Source organism: Poromitra crassiceps (genome assembly GCF_964638095.1).
Source record: "Poromitra crassiceps genome assembly, chromosome: 6".
Lineage (NCBI taxonomy): Eukaryota > Metazoa > Chordata > Actinopteri > Beryciformes > Melamphaidae > Poromitra > Poromitra crassiceps.
This window is the reverse complement of record NC_139627.1, coordinates 40,117,798-40,135,190: the sequence shown is the minus strand read 5'-3', so window position 1 is coordinate 40,135,190 and position 17,393 is coordinate 40,117,798. Positions and strand designations below refer to the sequence as shown.

The following is a 17,393-nucleotide window of genomic DNA, read 5'->3' as shown; positions in this document are numbered from 1 at the left end:
GTAATTCTAACAATTGTTTGTTTGCCACATGTAATGTAATGTGAGATACACTAGTATCCTTCATAATTAATGAATTTGCAGTCTTTCGTTTGACAGTTATTGAAAGTTTTGCGGGGGGGGGGGGGGGGGGGGGGGCACCACAAAACAATTACGCTTAGGGCACCCAAATGGCCAGCAGCGGCCCTGGGTACCGGAGCTCCTCAGCTGACCTGATGGGCCCGATTTTCATTTAACTGCTCTCAGTCCGACGCAGCCATCAAGGTAGACCCGGAGTGTGAATATTATATTTGCCACGAAATGCTCATTTATTCAGGTGGGCTCATCACGTTGTAACTTAATGTTAGTGGACTTCTCCCTGCTCTCTCAGCTCGTCAGGGTGTCACTGCTGCTACTTCATAACGTTAAACAAAAACAAACAAGTTGAATTCAGTTGAACACTTGGAAGTTTGCTCACACTGGGTTGAAATTAGGAAAGCATGTGCACGTTAGCTTCTACTTTACATGTTTATAACACAAGCTCTCTCAGGTCCGCTGAGTGCTGGGCTGGCCTTTTGAAGGCAAGGTGCGTTTGTTTTTCACACAGCGTGTGGTGTGAACTAGTTTTTCTGTGTTAAGCACAGTGTTGGACTGAAGGAGCCCACCGAGCCAGGAAACTAGAGAGGCTCTCTCATGAAGATACACCTCACCTTAGCCGGCTGTGCACGTGGAGAGAGAAAGAGAGGAGAGGAGGGGAAAACAGCATTTGAATGCTGATTTGCCATGGCAACGATTGAAGCTTCAATTTTTTATTTATATATAGCCTATATTCATTTTATTTTATTTATGTATTTATTTGGGGGAGGGGGGTCAGCCCTAACCCTGTTCTGTATTATTCTAAGAATGGACATCATGGTGATAAAATAAGGCTTCTAATAACTGTATTTAAGATATTGTAATACTTTAAAGATTTTTAGTTAGTTTAAGATTCATTCATTTTTACTTTTAGAAGACCTGCACATATTAATTGTTGGGGGAAATAAACCCCACAAAGCAACCAAACAAATAAGAAAATATTTTACATGTTTGTCCCTCTTATTTGTCTTCATCTTCTTCTTCTTCCATTTTTGTCTCTTCCAGGTTCACCGGTTCTCTCGTCTCTCTTCTTCTGCTTTATGAACCACCAATTAATGTAATATATATGTTAGAGCCATTTCTAAGGACTATATAATTTTTAGTTTTAATGGAAATCATTTGGCAGCACCTGGTGGAGGATTTTGGTGCTGCATGCAAAGAGCAGAGACATCACCTGACCCACAAAGCCAGAACCCCTTTAGGCAGGTGTGCTCAGGAAGGAGTGGAATTGTGGAAGACGCCACGGAGTCTTCAACCGCACGCTCCGTGTTTTTGGTTAATTTTGTTAGGGTTCTTCCGTTTTTGATGGCCTGTTTAATTTGGGGAAAGTTTCTTTTGTTGGTTTGGGTTTGATTTAATTTTACGACGCAAAGCCAACACCAAGCAGTTTGCCTCACTCACTTCACTCAAACAACAATAGCCTACACTCATTGACAGTAAACATAACGCTACCAGCCAAACCACCACCTGCTCAACGAACCGTATCACCCTGAAAGAAGATCAACAACAGTGAGTAACCTAGCTAACCAAACACAAGTGCTGTGCGAGTTGAACGTATCAAGTCATGGCGTCTGTGGGCGGCTCTTTACATTAAGCCGTAACAATATATATAGACATATACTTTAAATGTATAGATATTTCAAATAGAAATGTAAGATATGAATAGATACCTTGCCAAATATGGGTGTTTACGCAAGAACCACATGGCAATACCAGCACCAACAACAACCATCAGGATGATGATAAATAAGGTCCAACAGACGGATTTACAATGACCTGGTAAGTTATTACACATCCTGAGGCCATAATATCTCCTTTCATTTAGCAGGAAACTCAAAAGACTGAAGACGACATAAGAGGCTGAGTCAAATTCTTAAGACTAACTCATACTCGTTGCTCAGAGGGAGAGACACTTGATAGCTAACTTGATAACTCTCTAACCCCATGCTCCCATTTCCTTGGCTGTGTTCTCCACTTTACATTGTTAATTTGATGTGTCTACATGTGTGTGTTTGTGTATGCTCTCTATTTGGTCTATTGTGAGTGTGAATGTTATGCCTTGTTGCACCCAAATTTGCTAGACGCACAGGCATGGAACAGTGAAATCGTTTCTCTGAAGGAAGTTGTGAACAGGTCTTATCTCGGGAAGGAGAGGGCCGCCTCAGAGCAATAGGGTGGTCCCTGTGACTTCCTGACTGAGACTTGTGTGCCAGGAGGCCTATATAAGAGTTGTGAACTTACAATAAAGTAGACCAACTATCTATTCCAGGACTGTGTGACTGTCTCTTTCTTAGAGGGTTTCTGAGGGTATCTGAGGGTTTTTCTTAGATTAGGTTTTTAGCTTCCACAAATTGGCGCCCAATGTGGGGCAATTGAAGGCTGGAGTAGTTTGTGAGCTGAGGATCATGGTGTGAGGTGTCAACCTGTGGACCACGAAAAACATAAAAGGTAAGGCAATTAAGCCAATTATTAAACATTAATTAGTGATTATGGTTCATACACACACCATGACGCAGCACGGCAAACTGCTCCCACCTTAAATAACGAACCAAAAAAGAGATAAGACACTGTCTGGCTGGAAGAAGAAAAAGGTCCACTCATACAAAGAGATACAGGGACCCCTAGGGGGTAACCACTGCTCTTTGTATGTTTTACCAAATTTTACTAGAGTAAAATGCCAAAGGTGGCAAAGAGTAAAACGCCAAAGGGTGGCGTAAAATGCCAAAGGTGGCAAGAGTTAAATGCGCAAAGAGAATTTAATACTGCAGTAAATCTTCAAGCCCTGGAGATAGAAGGGGAGGCAAAAGATAAGCCTGACTGTAATAACTGAGTATTTTAGATATTATGCCATTAACATGGGGTTATCGCTTCAAGAGCTCTGAAGGTCTGGACCAGTGAGGTTAGGGTATAACTAGGAAAAAAGAACTTGTGGAAAAGTTGCCACGACTAGGAGAAAAAATAAACGGACCAGATTGAGTCTGAGAGCAGACCAGATTGAGTCTGAGAGAAAAATTGCAGTCTTATGAGTGGGCAGTAATAAGTATGAGTAACATAGACAGAAATAAATATTAGTGTAGGCAGACTATAAAAAGCTTGCAGTGCATGGGCATACATCGACACATCGAAGCATGAACAACACACACAAGCATATAATCGCACATTGTATAATAAGAAAATAGACACGCATGATCGCATGTAAAAAAGCATTGGGACAGGACAAAATCATTAAGCTGACATATAGACACACACACACACCGATCTCACCTGAAATCAGGGACAGATGCATGTAGGTGGATGTTCTTCCGTATGGGTTTGATGCCTCACAGCAGTAGAGGCCACTCAGGTCAGGGGTGAGATGTAGTCTTCCACCCTCTCCTCTGACAGTAGACTGAGGCCCCAGTTGACCGTCTCTGAAACAGGAAAGCAACAAGGCTCAACATGAGTTGATTGATGTTCAGAGGGCACAACAATGCTAACATTCTGTAATGTGTTCATGTAGACACTGTTGTGTCTGCGGTTAGATGTAGAAATATGGACAAACATATAAAGATTTGAAGCTCATTGATGGTCTACTTCAGGGATACTCAACTTGCTTTGCCCGGGGGCCACTTTCGTGAAATGATAGAAGGCCAGGGGCCAGTTAATAAACAATCAATATCAATATACATTTTTCTGTAGCGGATTGTAGGTGTCAGACGGAGTTATAGTCTGACAATGTTGTGCACACCGGATAGTTACTTAGGTTAAGTACATACATAAGTGCCTGGGTAGCGAGCAGACGGCGGTATTTGACAATTTAGCAGCTAAATCATTGATTATTGAAAGATATTCCAGACTGAAATGCTATAACAGAAGTGAGTATTGGCCAGAATTACATGAACATTTGGACACTTATTCAGCGGGTATCTTGCATGTTGCGTTCAGGTGCACTGTAAAAAGTTTTTTTTTCTTTTTTCTTTTCCAATTCCACACAGGGGGCGCCCGCGGGCCGCATGTGGCCCTCGGGCTGCCAGTTGAGTATCACTGGTCTACTTAGTCGCTCCACACAGAAACACAGGCAGTGGATGTAGAAAGTATGTAGAAAGGATCAGAATGAATTGTGCTGTGAAACACCCTGGTTGTTTCTCAACTCAGCTTTGCCTGTGTGTACTGTAGACATTTACACACAGGCAAAAGGCCATCGGCTATAACTGGAACAGATAACAAGGCCTGTGAGAATGGCTAACCACACAAAGCCACAAGGTAAAATGAATGCATTGCAAACCAGTTCTTTCAAACTACCTGCTCCAGGTGTAGCTTGCATTAGGATTGCCATCAGAAACGCATTCAAGCACATATTTGTCTACTTCACTAATATTCACTGACATGGGGGAGACTGCAAGAAAGAAGAAGAGATGACAGCCATGTTATTACAGTAACTGATCAATATAAATGACATCAGAATGAATATGATAATAGAGTGACACCAAGCTGTGCACTCGAGATCCCAGCATCCATAGTAAGGCATAATGATAACTGACTACGAGGAGCCCAGATAACAGGTTGATACTTGTTCTATTATAGCTGATACGATGCTTTTGCTTGAGTTTGCAAATGCCATTTGGCTTCTGACCAGTGCAGTCTGATAGATGGGCAGTAGTTTCTTTCTAGTTTCAATGAGGGCATTGTAGGTCATGGGTACATGCAGGGTCCAAAATTAACTTTTTTGTTCACTGGCCAAATGGCTAGTGAATGTTCCAATTTTACCTGCCGCTCAATAGATTACAGTACTTTTTTGGGGGGGCTGGTGAGTGAAGCACATCTACTGGTGCTAGTTTTGGACCCTCGGCACATGTCAGACTGGGACTACAGTCCAAACACACTCCTTGCTAGCAAAGCTTGCAAGAGGTAGTGAGCACACTCACCAAATTAGCAAAATAATCCAGGTGCACGGCACAAAAGTAATAGTCAAAATGAAGAAACGCCAGCACTCAGTGAATGTCCTTTTTGGGTTTTATTCCATCATCAAGACCACAACAACGAACGTTTCAGCCAGCAGGCCTTCTTCAGCGTTGACAACGCTGAAGGCCTGCTGGCTGAAACGTTTGTGACTACACCCTTTTTACACCTGGTTTTAAAATGCAACCTGTATCCAGATAAGTTATCTGGATGCAGGTCACATTTAAAACCAGGTGTAAATGGGGCGGTTAAATGGGGTGTTTATAACAGACTTAGAAAAGTTTATCCTGTAGTGCAAAAGTACATTAAATTTTAAAAAAAAAGTTTCATTTGAGGGTTTCGTCTAAAAGAGTAAATATCTGTTTTGGAAAAATATTGTCATCTAAAATGGATTAGTCAGTAGAAAAAAGAATAAAAAAGAGAGGAAAAAAAGCCAAAATATACATATGATCACACCAACAATCAGAGCATGCAACGTTCTTTCTCTCCAAATGAAAAAATTATAATTTCAAAAGCACAAGAATGATAGACCTGGACAGCAGTAAGATTATACCCACAATAAACCTCTATGGTGAAGGGCAGGGTTTCCTCTGTTGTCAGGGCATCATGGGTGACCACACACTGGACCGAGTGATGGTTGAGCCCTCTGGTTGGTACTCCAATCAGCCTGCTGACTGTGGTGGTGGTGCCATTGGCATGTTGGGTGGAGTTAGTCTCTGTCCTCACCGATAGAGAGCCTGTGTGCCAGCTCACCTGTGCAGGAGGCTTGGCACCAGCAGCCACGCAGCTTGCAAAGGTGACCTCCTTGTCCCCCAAAACAGGACGATCTTCACCCTCCTCCAGGCTTGTGTCTGGAGGAACTAAGAGAGATACAGTACACAAACAAACTAGTCAATAGGTTGACAAGTAAAAACAACAGAGAATTAGCCTATTTCACATCCCACCCAAACCAGCCATTTTGTCTCTAAAAGGCAGAGAGTAAAGCAAAGAAGATCCAGTTTGCTGTTCCTCCACTGCAGGGAAACATACTGAATACAATTCATATCAGTGCAGGCTGTGTAATTTTTTTATATTGTGTTAATTCCTGCTTTTTAGACACAAAATGGCTGATTTGGGTGGGATGTGAAATAGGCGTTTTCTCTCATTTTCTCTCTCTCTCTCTCAAACACAATCCAGAACATTAATTGAATAAAACGCTTCATACCAAGCACTGTCAGACGTATCCGTGTCTCAATTCCGGTGGGGAACAAAGAGAAGATGCAGGTGTAGATGCCCTCATCGGACAATGTGACATTGGATAGCTGCATAGATCCATTGTTGTCTTTTATGCTCCCAATAAAACTGAATCGATCAACATCATTTCCATTTCCATTTCCATTTCCATCTCCATCTCCATTTCCATTGATAGGTGGTCCTGGTGGGCCATCCTTAGTTATGACGAAGAAGTTCACAGGATATCCTTTGGTCTCCCTCTGCCAGGTAATCTGAGTAGTTTTCTCCTCTGTCTCAGTCAGGCTGCAGAGTAAGGAAACGTTCTGTCCCTGCACCGCAGTCCTGTCTCCTCCAAGCACCTTGATAGCTGCAAGGTGCATAAGATCTCAGGACATCAGGCAATCAGAAACATCCTATCATATCAGATGCAGAAACACACAAACCTTTACGTACTGTACACAAACACATTTTCAGGGAGCACAGTGGAGTCTGCACTCCACTGTGGTGGTAATCTAGACCAGGTTTGAAAAGAATAAGAGTAGGCTAATGGTCTTTGAGCTGGACCTGGAAAACTGCAATTATAGCATTTTCACAAATCAGCAATAGGTTTCACAAATCTGAGACTGTGCCATAATGATAGTCTAATGTCCCCTTTGTAATCTAGGCCAGGTTTGAAAAGAATAAGAGTTATAGTCTTTGAGCTGGACCTGGTTTTATGTGGCCTAGAGGGGCAAAAGCTGTTAAATCAACTCTTTTTTCCAGCAGTTTACACCAATAGGATAACCTTTTTGAGGTCAATAAGAATAGCATACAACAGTAAAAACAAACAAAATGCAGGATTCATTCTATAATGTATTCTCATTACATCTCTCCTGTTTTCCAGTTCATGAACTAGCTTGAAGATGGTTGAACCACGCCATATAAAGGCGTTATTCCACTTTTTAAGGTGGACTGGAAAATTCCAATCGGGAGCTGCGAATCGGATGCCAACTTTAGCGTTGTTTAAAAATACCAAGAACAAAATACAGTAAATGCCAAATTGCATCCAGGTGTTACCGTCATCTGTGGACACCATCACAGCAATCAGCAGCAACAATATGCAAGCCATGCTCACTTGCACTTGCCGTTGGTCTGTTTACCGTTAGCCTCACGAGCAGTAATTTCTGTATCCTAAAATTCCAATCGGGAGCTGCGAATCGGATGCCAACTTTAGCGTTGTTTAAAAATACCACGAACAAAATACAGTAAATGCCAAATTGCATCCAGGTGTTACCGTCATCTGTGGACACCATCACAGCAATCAGCAGCAACAATATGCAAGCCATATGCTCACTTGCACTTGCCGTTGGTCTGTTTACCGTTAGCCTCGCGAGCAGCAACTTCTGTATCCTATTGTCGTTACCACACGTGTTGTAGCTACCATATCCGATTCCGGTTTTCAACATAAAATGTTTGTGACCATGACATCAAACATTACATCTCCCTTCACACAAAAATGACTCTGCAGGACAATGACAACAATTATGCAAAGGCACATAGGTGATTAATCTTAGGTCATATAGCAATAGAACAGTAGAATGTAGAAGTCCTTTTTTAGTGCAAAGTCTATGTACGGAGACGGGACGTCTACACTGCTTCTAGCATAGTCTACACACTAAATTAAATTGAACCTATTAGATAAATTAAAAATGATGAACCCAAGCAACTATAATAACCTTAAAGTAATAAGTTGAATGTCCAGAATGAAAAGCAAAGTTTAACGGTTTAATTTAACATCAGACAGTACCTGTACCAGATACTGTTGAGATTCTGGAATCAAATTCTATGAATTCACTTTTTACCACTTTCAAGATATTGAAATCCAAGACCTCAAGAACAACTTTTTCTTTACTGGCCAGAAGTTGACCCAAAAAAATACGCCAATCAAATCTCCAAATCTGCCAGAGATTTAAAATGATACTGCAAAAACACCCTCTATCACCATCTCCTGGGCAATAGACCCATTTCACGGGGGCCATTTTGTGTCGAAAAGGCAGAATAAACACAGGTGCAAGCAAAACACTAATGAGGGTTTCCACATTCCAATCATTGGAAGTTGGAAACCCTCATTAGTGTTTTGCTTGCACCTGTGTTTACCCTGCCTTTTCGGCACAAAATGGCCCCCGTGAAATGGGTCTATTAACATATCTACAGTATTATTACCTCCATGCACAGAAATATTTGATTCATTCTCAAAAGTGTATACTAAAAACTCACCCTTTACATTTTTTTAAACTTAAATAAAATTGAGACCCCCCACACACACACACACACACACACACACACATACACACTGATGAAGATTTACCCCTTAAACCTTATAAACATGTGGTCGTTGATGGGCGGTGTGGTCCTTGATGGGTGGTGACAAATGTTTGGATGAAAAATGAAATGGATGAATCAACACTAAATTAAATTGAACCTATTAGATAAATAAAAAATGATGAACCCGGCTATCAGGAGGAGAGGCTTTTGCAATGCTTTTCCACTCGGGCCTCGGGTGCCTCTCCTAAAGCTCTACTCTCCAGGCTGGGTCTTTTATACATCTTCACGGTCCAAAAACAGCATCTCCAAAAACGGCAATGTAATTCTCAAGAAAACCATAATTTCAAATGTGAGGTGTAAACCATTTATTTGAATTTAATTGTTTAATTGTTTATTTATTTATAAATTAATCATTTTAACCCGATCAATCCTCTTCCACACACACACACACACACACACACACACACACACACACACTTACACACCCCTGTACTTCTGGCTTCTAATACTGTACATTCTTTATTTTTTTCATATCCCATCTCAGCACTCATGTGAACAGCATTCTTGGCCCCTCAGATGTGTCCATACATTGAATTGACTCTCTCAGTGTACTGATTCCTCGGGTTGTGGTTTCTCCTGTTGTCTGGGCAGCCACCAAGTTGACCCAGAACCACCTATGGGGATAGAAGGTGGAAGTCAATTTGACTATTTTGTCCATATAAAGAAGATGAGAGAAGACGAGGGATTCCTGAAATGTCTTTGAGGAGCAGACATGTAAACATGAATGTGTTCTACTGACCTCTCCTCCTGACTCCCTCTGAACAGGAGCCTGGTCTTGACTCCGGGTCCTGGTCCTGGTTCTGAGTTTTCTGCAGATACAGAATCATGATCATCACACGCCATTCCATCCGAGTAAGCAAAAAAAGAAAAAAGTTACAAATAGGTTGATTGATTGATTGATTGATTGATTGATTGATTGATTGATTGATTGATTGATTGATTGAGTTTGTTCGTTCATTATTTTAATAGAACCTTTTTAGGTGTAAACCACCAGAAACTGTTCATTAAGCTGAGGGAGAGGGGAGTGCCTTGCAGTTTGATCAGAATCTTGGCATACTGGTATGCAAACCAGACTATGCAGATCAAGTGGGGCAACATGGTCTCTGCTCCTTTTGGGGTTGGGAATGGTGTCCGTCAGGGAGGGCTTCTTTCTCCTGTGCTTTTTAATTTTTATATGAATGACCTTTCTGTGCAGCTCACTGGATGTGTGCTTGGTAACACCTTCATTAATCATTTTATGTATGCTGACGACCTGGCCATACTGTCGCCAAGCAGTGCGGGTTTCCAACAGCTGCTAAATATTTTTTCTGACTATGGTGTACAGTTTGATGTAAAGTACAATGCTAAAAAGAGTGTCATTATGATGGACAAGAGATGATAGGGATCTCTCCTTCCCATCCTTTAATCTGTCAGGACATGTACTGGATGTGTGTAGCAGTACTAAATATCTGGGCCACATCATTAATGATCATATGAGTGATGACGATGACATGTATAGACAGCGACGTATGTTGTATGCACAAGCAAATATGCTGAGAAAGAAGTTTTATTTCTGCTCTGAAGAGGTTAAAGGAACACTCCGCCCATTTTCAACCAGCTTTGTATCATTAGAACATCAGTAGTATATCAGAAAACTGTAAACGGTTTTAAAGTCTGTCATTTAATTTGACAGTTATTGAGTGTTAAAGTGTGGACCAGTGACATCACTGGTCCACACTAACTCAAATTAATAACTCATTAACTCAAATCAACTCTCAAACTGTAAACGGTTTTGAAGTCATTCATCTAGTTTGACAGTTATTGAGAGTTGATTTGAGTTAATGAGTTATTCATTTGAGTTAGTGTGGACCAGTGATGTCACTGGTCCACACTTTAACACTCAATAACTGTCAAATTAAATGACAGACTTCAAAACAGTTTACAGTTTTCTGATATACTACTGATGTTCTAATGATACAAAGCTGGTTGAAAATGGGCAGAGTGTTCCTTTAGATAACCCTGTTTAAAGCCTATTGTACACCGCTTTATACTGCCCCCTTGTGGGTCAACTTTAAGCAGGCTAGCAAACTGCAGGTGGCCTACAATGACTGTATGAGAATATTGCTTGGGAGGCCAAGGTGTTGTAGTGCCAGTGAAATGTTTTGTGGTGTAGGGGTCAATACCTTTCATGCCCTACTGAGAAACCTGACCTATAAGTTTATTTGTCATCTGAATATTTCTCAGAATATCATAATTATGCTTCTGACTCAGCCCAGTTTTAGTGCAATCAAGTACCACTCCAGCACTTGGGCTCATTGGTACAGGCTCTTATTGTAGTCTTTTTTATGTGCTGATATTAATTGTTTAATTGTTTGATGTTGTTGTGTTGTCTTTTACTGTGTGTTTTTATTGGACCTTGTGTCTGCTAATACAGATTGATTGATTGATTGATTGATTGATTGATTGATTGATTGATTGATTGATTGATTGATTATTAGGCCGTCATGAGTGGACATTGTAAATTCATATAAATCATAGCAATAGTATCAAACTGGTGTATTCGTTATGTGATGATAGGCAGAGATGGGCGAAAATACATCATAAAGTATTTTGATACAAATTACACATACTTGCTCAAAAAATACTGGTCTGAAGAATTTATTTGAAATACAAATACGCATTTTGTATTTTGACAATACATAGAAATACATTTGATAAAAACTGATAAAGAGCTGCTACAATTAGTCAATTCATTGATTTATTGCCAAATATTATATTAATTGCCTATTTTGATGATCTACTAATCATTTTGAGCAATTTCTATAAGGAAGAATGTCCTAATTCTCTGATTCCAGCTTCTCAAATGTGAAATTTTCTGGTTTCTTTAGATGGTAAATCGTCTCTTTAGTCCTCTGTGACAGTATTCTCCTTTGTGTACCCTCCAACATGCTACAGTTCTTCAATTTCAGTTTTAGCTGTTTTTCAGCACAGCTAATTTCTCCCTCACTTCAGCTGTTAATCACCTTCTGTGAGGGATTTTGACTTAGAGGCAGCATTTCTACATGTTAACCTCAAGTTAAGGAACTTTGATCATATTAGATATCTGACATCATAACAGTATCCCTGGAGATGATGCGCCATGGCTGCAGTTATGGAAATCGCAGGCTCCACGGGCTTCCAAGATCGTGACAGACAGACAGACAGACACCGCACACCCACCTAGGCGCTATCATGCAAATGTGTGCCATCGGCCAGCGGCTCATACTACATCAGAGTTGCTCGAGTGACATCACTGATGACATCACAACTGCCTGAGAGACATCACAGTTGTGCAATCAGTTGCTCGAATGACATCACTGATGACATCACAATTGCTCGAGTGACATCACTGATGACATCACAATTGCTCAAGTGACATCACTGATGATATCACAATCGTGACCCACAATGCCGCTACACACACCGCCATCCACTTAGCCAATTTTAATTAAGAAGATAATTAGTTGTGTCTCTCTAATATGATACACTGGTTTGAATATGCAGTAAATCATTTCATTTGCAGATAGGCCAGTGCATGCAATATCTAATCATCAATTTATATTAGTAATTTATCCGGGGGAATTTCCACCAATACAAGGCTTCATACTAGTTTAGAAGAAGAAGTAATGTGAAGTCTGACTCAAGAACCTATCCTACTGATTTGTGGTTGGGTTTGTTCTAAGGGTAAGCCAATCAGAGGTGGAGTAGAAGTGACATGTCACATTGCATTTCTTTTATCCACAGTTTAAACCTGTGTCAATGTTAAAACTGTGTTAATTTGAGAATAAAATGAGTATCAGAAGGAGAATACTGGAGCACTCAGGTCGTCTTTAGATGGTTTATTATAAGGTACAGATCAAACACTGATGTTTCGACACTTGGTCTTCTTCAGAGTGAGTTTGCATTGGATTCACAGTGTGTTTTAAATGAGGAGCAGAGGGGAGGAGCAAGCAATCTGCAAGCTGGCTGCCAAATCATACAATTAATCATCCAATACAACTTACCACCACATTAATTGTATTGGATGATTAATTGTATGATTTGGCAGCCAGCTTGCAGATTGCTTGCTCCTTCCCTCTGCTCCTCATTTAAAACACACTGTGAATCCAATGCAAGCTCACTCTGAAAAAGACCAAGTGTCGAAAGTATTATCCTTCTGATGCTACTGTGGTTCCTCAACTGTTGAGCACCAGTCTACGTCTTCCTAAATGTGGTTTAGCGCATGAACTTTCTCTAAATAAAATGAGTATATATGACAAAAGTATTTTATGTATTTAAAATACACAAAATACAAGGTCAAAGTATTTTGATACAAATTAGATCTTATTTTTCTCAGTCCAGCCAAATACAAATAACAAAGAGTAATCTCTGAATGGAAAATAGTAGTCACTCCCCATCTCTTCTGGTAGCTCCTACTACATGTAAACACAAAGCTCTAAAATGACTGGGCGAGGTGGGGTTACATGACTCAGCATTTGACCTTTTAATTTCTGAGGTTCTGAAGCGAGTGGAGTGCAAATATTCCCAAACCTCATTCTTCACATCACATGACCACTTGTGCTGATTGATGTTATGTGAATGAATTTCACACTGACATTGCTCATCATCATAGAAGGTTTATTACATGGGCAAAGTGGGCAAGTGTCCAGAGTCCTGAGCCAATGAGGGCCCTTAATTGGCCCTTGGCTGATTTGAGGTGTGTGTTTTGACTCCTAGAGGTTATATCCTGTGCTGTACTGTACGTGACATAGAGACCTAAAATAGTAGTCATTTATGCTGCATTTCAAAATAACTAATATTACTTAAAAGTAATACATGGTGTGTGGTTGTGGGTTGCCCTATCTATGCTGTTGTGCGACCCGACCAAACTACTATTTGCGTGTGGGTCCAAGACAGAGACTAATACACAAGGAATAAACATAACACTAATTTCTCTATTGTAAAACATAAAAGTCCACCGAGTTATTTCCAGGAAATAATCACACACAATCTAAACATAAAGTCCACTGAGTTTAGCTCCATGCTCATCATACATAAAGTTCTATTATGTATTGTGCAGGTAGTAATCTCTCGAGACAGACTTTCGACTTGCATCGAAAATCTGTCGGAAGGCTTCGTCAAAAGGGGTGCAACAGCGCTTGCACCCATGCTGCGCTTTACCCGATCAAAATGAAGTGAACGTGACCGGTGTGTAGTCAAAACGTACCATTTTCAGCGTATAGTAAGTAGCTACTTGCTACTAGCAATGAGCTAGAGTTGTTATTGTTGTTTCATAGCGACGGATTTGAGAGCGACACGCAGGGAACGGAAAATAAATCCATTAATGGGCAGAGCCGGTCAGTTGGAGCCAATGGCAGAGCTTGCAGGGAGCGGAAAGGGATTTTCTTCCGCTGCCGACCGGGACTCTTGAGTTCCTGTTGCACCACATTGAAACGGGGCTGCCCCGAGAGGTTAGAGAAAAAAGATATATATTTTTTTTTGTTTAACCGATGGGTTCCCAGATGTGCAGGCAGCGATGCCTGTATGCAGCCTGTGTTAAGAACTTGGTTCTTACAGGATGTGAGGGAACATCAGTGGGAGGATGTGATAGACCAGCGGTTTTCTAACTTTTTGAGCATGAGGCACACCAAAGGGCAAGACAAAATCTCAAGGCACACCTAAAGACGCGTGTTATCACTCTAAACGTTCTTTTTATTTACAAGTGCCAACGAAAATTTTACAAACAACTAACTCATGAAATATTTATAAAAAAAAAAAAATCTGGAATTAATTTGAAAATTTGTAAAATGACTAGCCTACAGCAAAGCAGCAAAATGTATTTTATTTGTAGGCTATATTTGCAATAATAATGCATGGTTGTCACACAATCCAAAAGCACACATGTCCATACATTGAACATTGAATTGACTCTCTCAGTGTACTGATTCCTCATTTATGGTTTCTCCTCTCTCCTTTGATCAAAATGCCACTCACTAATACAGAAGTATAATATCAAGGCCGATCATGAGCATAATTTCAAACAGTCATAAAAGATGATACTCACCTACAGAGCCAGACAGCTGCTGAACAAGTGATGCCACTTAGAACCAATCCAGTTACCAGAGGAAATATGTACATGTAAGACTGACTGGTTTCTGCACAAAATAAGATGTGAATTAATTTTGAGTTTTGATGTTACTCAATAAACAGTTGTCCTAAAGTTATTGGTGTAGAAATTATTACTCCTCATTTGTGCTCTACTTGCCTTTGGGTTTCTCAGACACGGTTAAATTCCACTCAGTAGTCCTTCGACCTTTCTTGTCAGCGACTTTACAGTGGTAGATCCCTGCATCATCTTGCTGTATGTTAAAAATGTTCAACTCTGTAGGACTGATTGGCTCAATGTTCATTCTGTCAGAGGTGAAATTGCACAGAGTCTTATTAACTGACCAACTATGAGCAAAGATTGTAACGTTGTCTTTGTTCCAGTTGATTTGTGTTGAATTCAGAGATATGTTGCAGTTGAGAATAACAGTAGCTCCCATGGACACCACTTTGTCTCTGTAGCTGACTGCTGCTCGACGAAACTCTAATGTGGAACAAAATAATCAATGTGAATAAAAATAATAATCAGTATTTTCACGCATGACAAATGAGTGAATCACCAACACGAATACACACACACACACACACACACACACACACCTTCACTGTACCTGCAGAGTGGCAGAGCATTAGGATGATCATAAACTGCAGTTGCCTTGTGAGTAGAGCTGACTTGACTTGGCTGAACATGGCTGTCATGACAGAGAGACAGAGAGAGAGACAGACAGAGACAGAGACAGAGAGAGAGACTGACAGAGACAGAGACAGAGAGAGAGACAGAGAGAGAGACTGACAGAGAGACAGAGACAGAGTGGTGCCTCACTGACACTTGTAAACACATTTAAAAGAGGGGGAAGTGGTCACATCACATGTGCAACACCTCATGCTCACTTCTCTGCACTCTTAAGCATCATCCTAAAACTTCAAATAGTCTCTTATTGACTGTTAGATTCATGATTTTATCAGATTATCTATGAAGTCAAAATATCTTTTCAGAAATGCAGTTTTGACATTTCTGCTCAATAGTGTCTTCTTAATTTTTGTAGGTGTAGAAACTGATTACATTCATTATGCCATAGAATTAATATTCAACACAGAATTCAAACTCTGTTCAATGCATTTATTACATATATCAATGCAGAAAAAACATGCAAAGTTCAAAGCTCAGCACTTTGTCTTCCAAAGTTATACTGTATGCATACAGTCTATGATGCATACAGGAAAAGTTCTCTTAACAAACATCGCAATTCTCTTTACAATTAGATGAAATCAGGGACATATTATTAGACTTTCTGTATGAGGATAGAAACCTTTCAACCTATAGATTGATTCTCATTTCCTTTCTCATATCTCTATCAGCGACACAGAGACTCTGCAAAAGCATCTGACCACAAAAAGAAAAGGTGTGAAAACAGGAAACTCACTGTTGAAGAATGTAAATGGTTACAGGCAGAAGCGTCATGCCCATTGTAACTGAGGGGGCAATTGCCCCCTCAGATTTTTGAGGTAATTTTTTTTTTTTTTTTTTTTTTTTTTTTTTTTTTATAAACAGAGGCTATAATATTATAGGCTGTGTATGGTAGTTGAAACATAGTTTCAAGTTTACGTTTATGTATGTTTGTAGTTAAAACAAAAACATAAATACTGTATAGTCTACATACAGTACAACACAAAAGGCTGTTATTTACCCTTTGTCGCCACCTGGTGATTAAATATATATAACTAAAACCATTAAAATTGACAACCGGTCCGCAACTTTTTTTCCCATGTATCTACCAGTCCTTGGCACAAAAAAGGTTGGGAACCTCTGAGAGGAAAGATTTCTACCTTCTCAAAAGGCAATACCAGCCAAAATAAACATTGTGTTACTTTGCTTTGAAACATGTGGTCTCCCTTTTTTGTCAAGTCCATTGAGCCTGGGCAGTGGCAATGTACTTAGTCTGGTGATTATGGATCTTTCCAGGAGGCTGAGCAGTTTGGAAAATAGCCTTATGGTTACACCTGCTCAGTCTGTTCATTTAAAATGAGATATTCCTCTAAATCTGGCTTCCAACCCCCCAAATTTTTTGCCGCCCTACGGGCGCCGCCAGAGTTCGCCCCCTCAGATTGTTGGCTTGCATGACGCCCCTGGTTACAGGCAAACCATAGATTACGAACATACTAATTTAGTTCAAGTTGTTACATTAACCATGCACTTTGTACTGCCACTATATGTTGTTACATTAACCATGCACTTTGTACTGCCACTATATGTTGTTACATTAACCATGCACTTTGTACTGCCACTATATGTTGTTACATTAACCATGCACTTTGTACTGCCACTATATGTTGTTACATTAACCATGCACTTTGTACTGTCACTATATGTTGTTACATTAACCATGCACTTTGTACTGCCACTATATGTTGTTACATTAACCATGCACTTTGTACTGCCACTATATCTTGTTATATTAACCATGCACTTTGTACTGTCACTATATGTTGTTACATTAACCATGCACTTTGTACTGCCACTATATGTTGTTACATTAACCATGCACTTTGTACTGCCACTATATGTTGTTACATTAACCATGCACTTTGTACTGCCACTATATGTATCACAAATACTTGTATAAAAATAGACTTCAAGTGTCGGTTAATCACAATATTTGTCATCA

The 17,393-nt window shown here is 40.1% G+C and overlaps 1 long non-coding RNA gene across 1 annotated transcript; it reads right to left on the bottom strand.

Annotated features, from left to right (window-relative positions):
- Positions 1-9,060: 9,060 nt before the first annotated feature.
- Positions 9,061-14,766, bottom strand: LOC310779040. The gene is made up of 3 exons (XR_014552801.1): positions 14,687-14,766; positions 9,365-9,434; positions 9,061-9,239 (listed from the first exon to the last, which is right to left on the bottom strand). It is a non-coding gene; the product is annotated as an uncharacterized lncRNA (long non-coding RNA).
- Between the last annotated feature and the right edge of the window lie 2,627 nt (positions 14,767-17,393).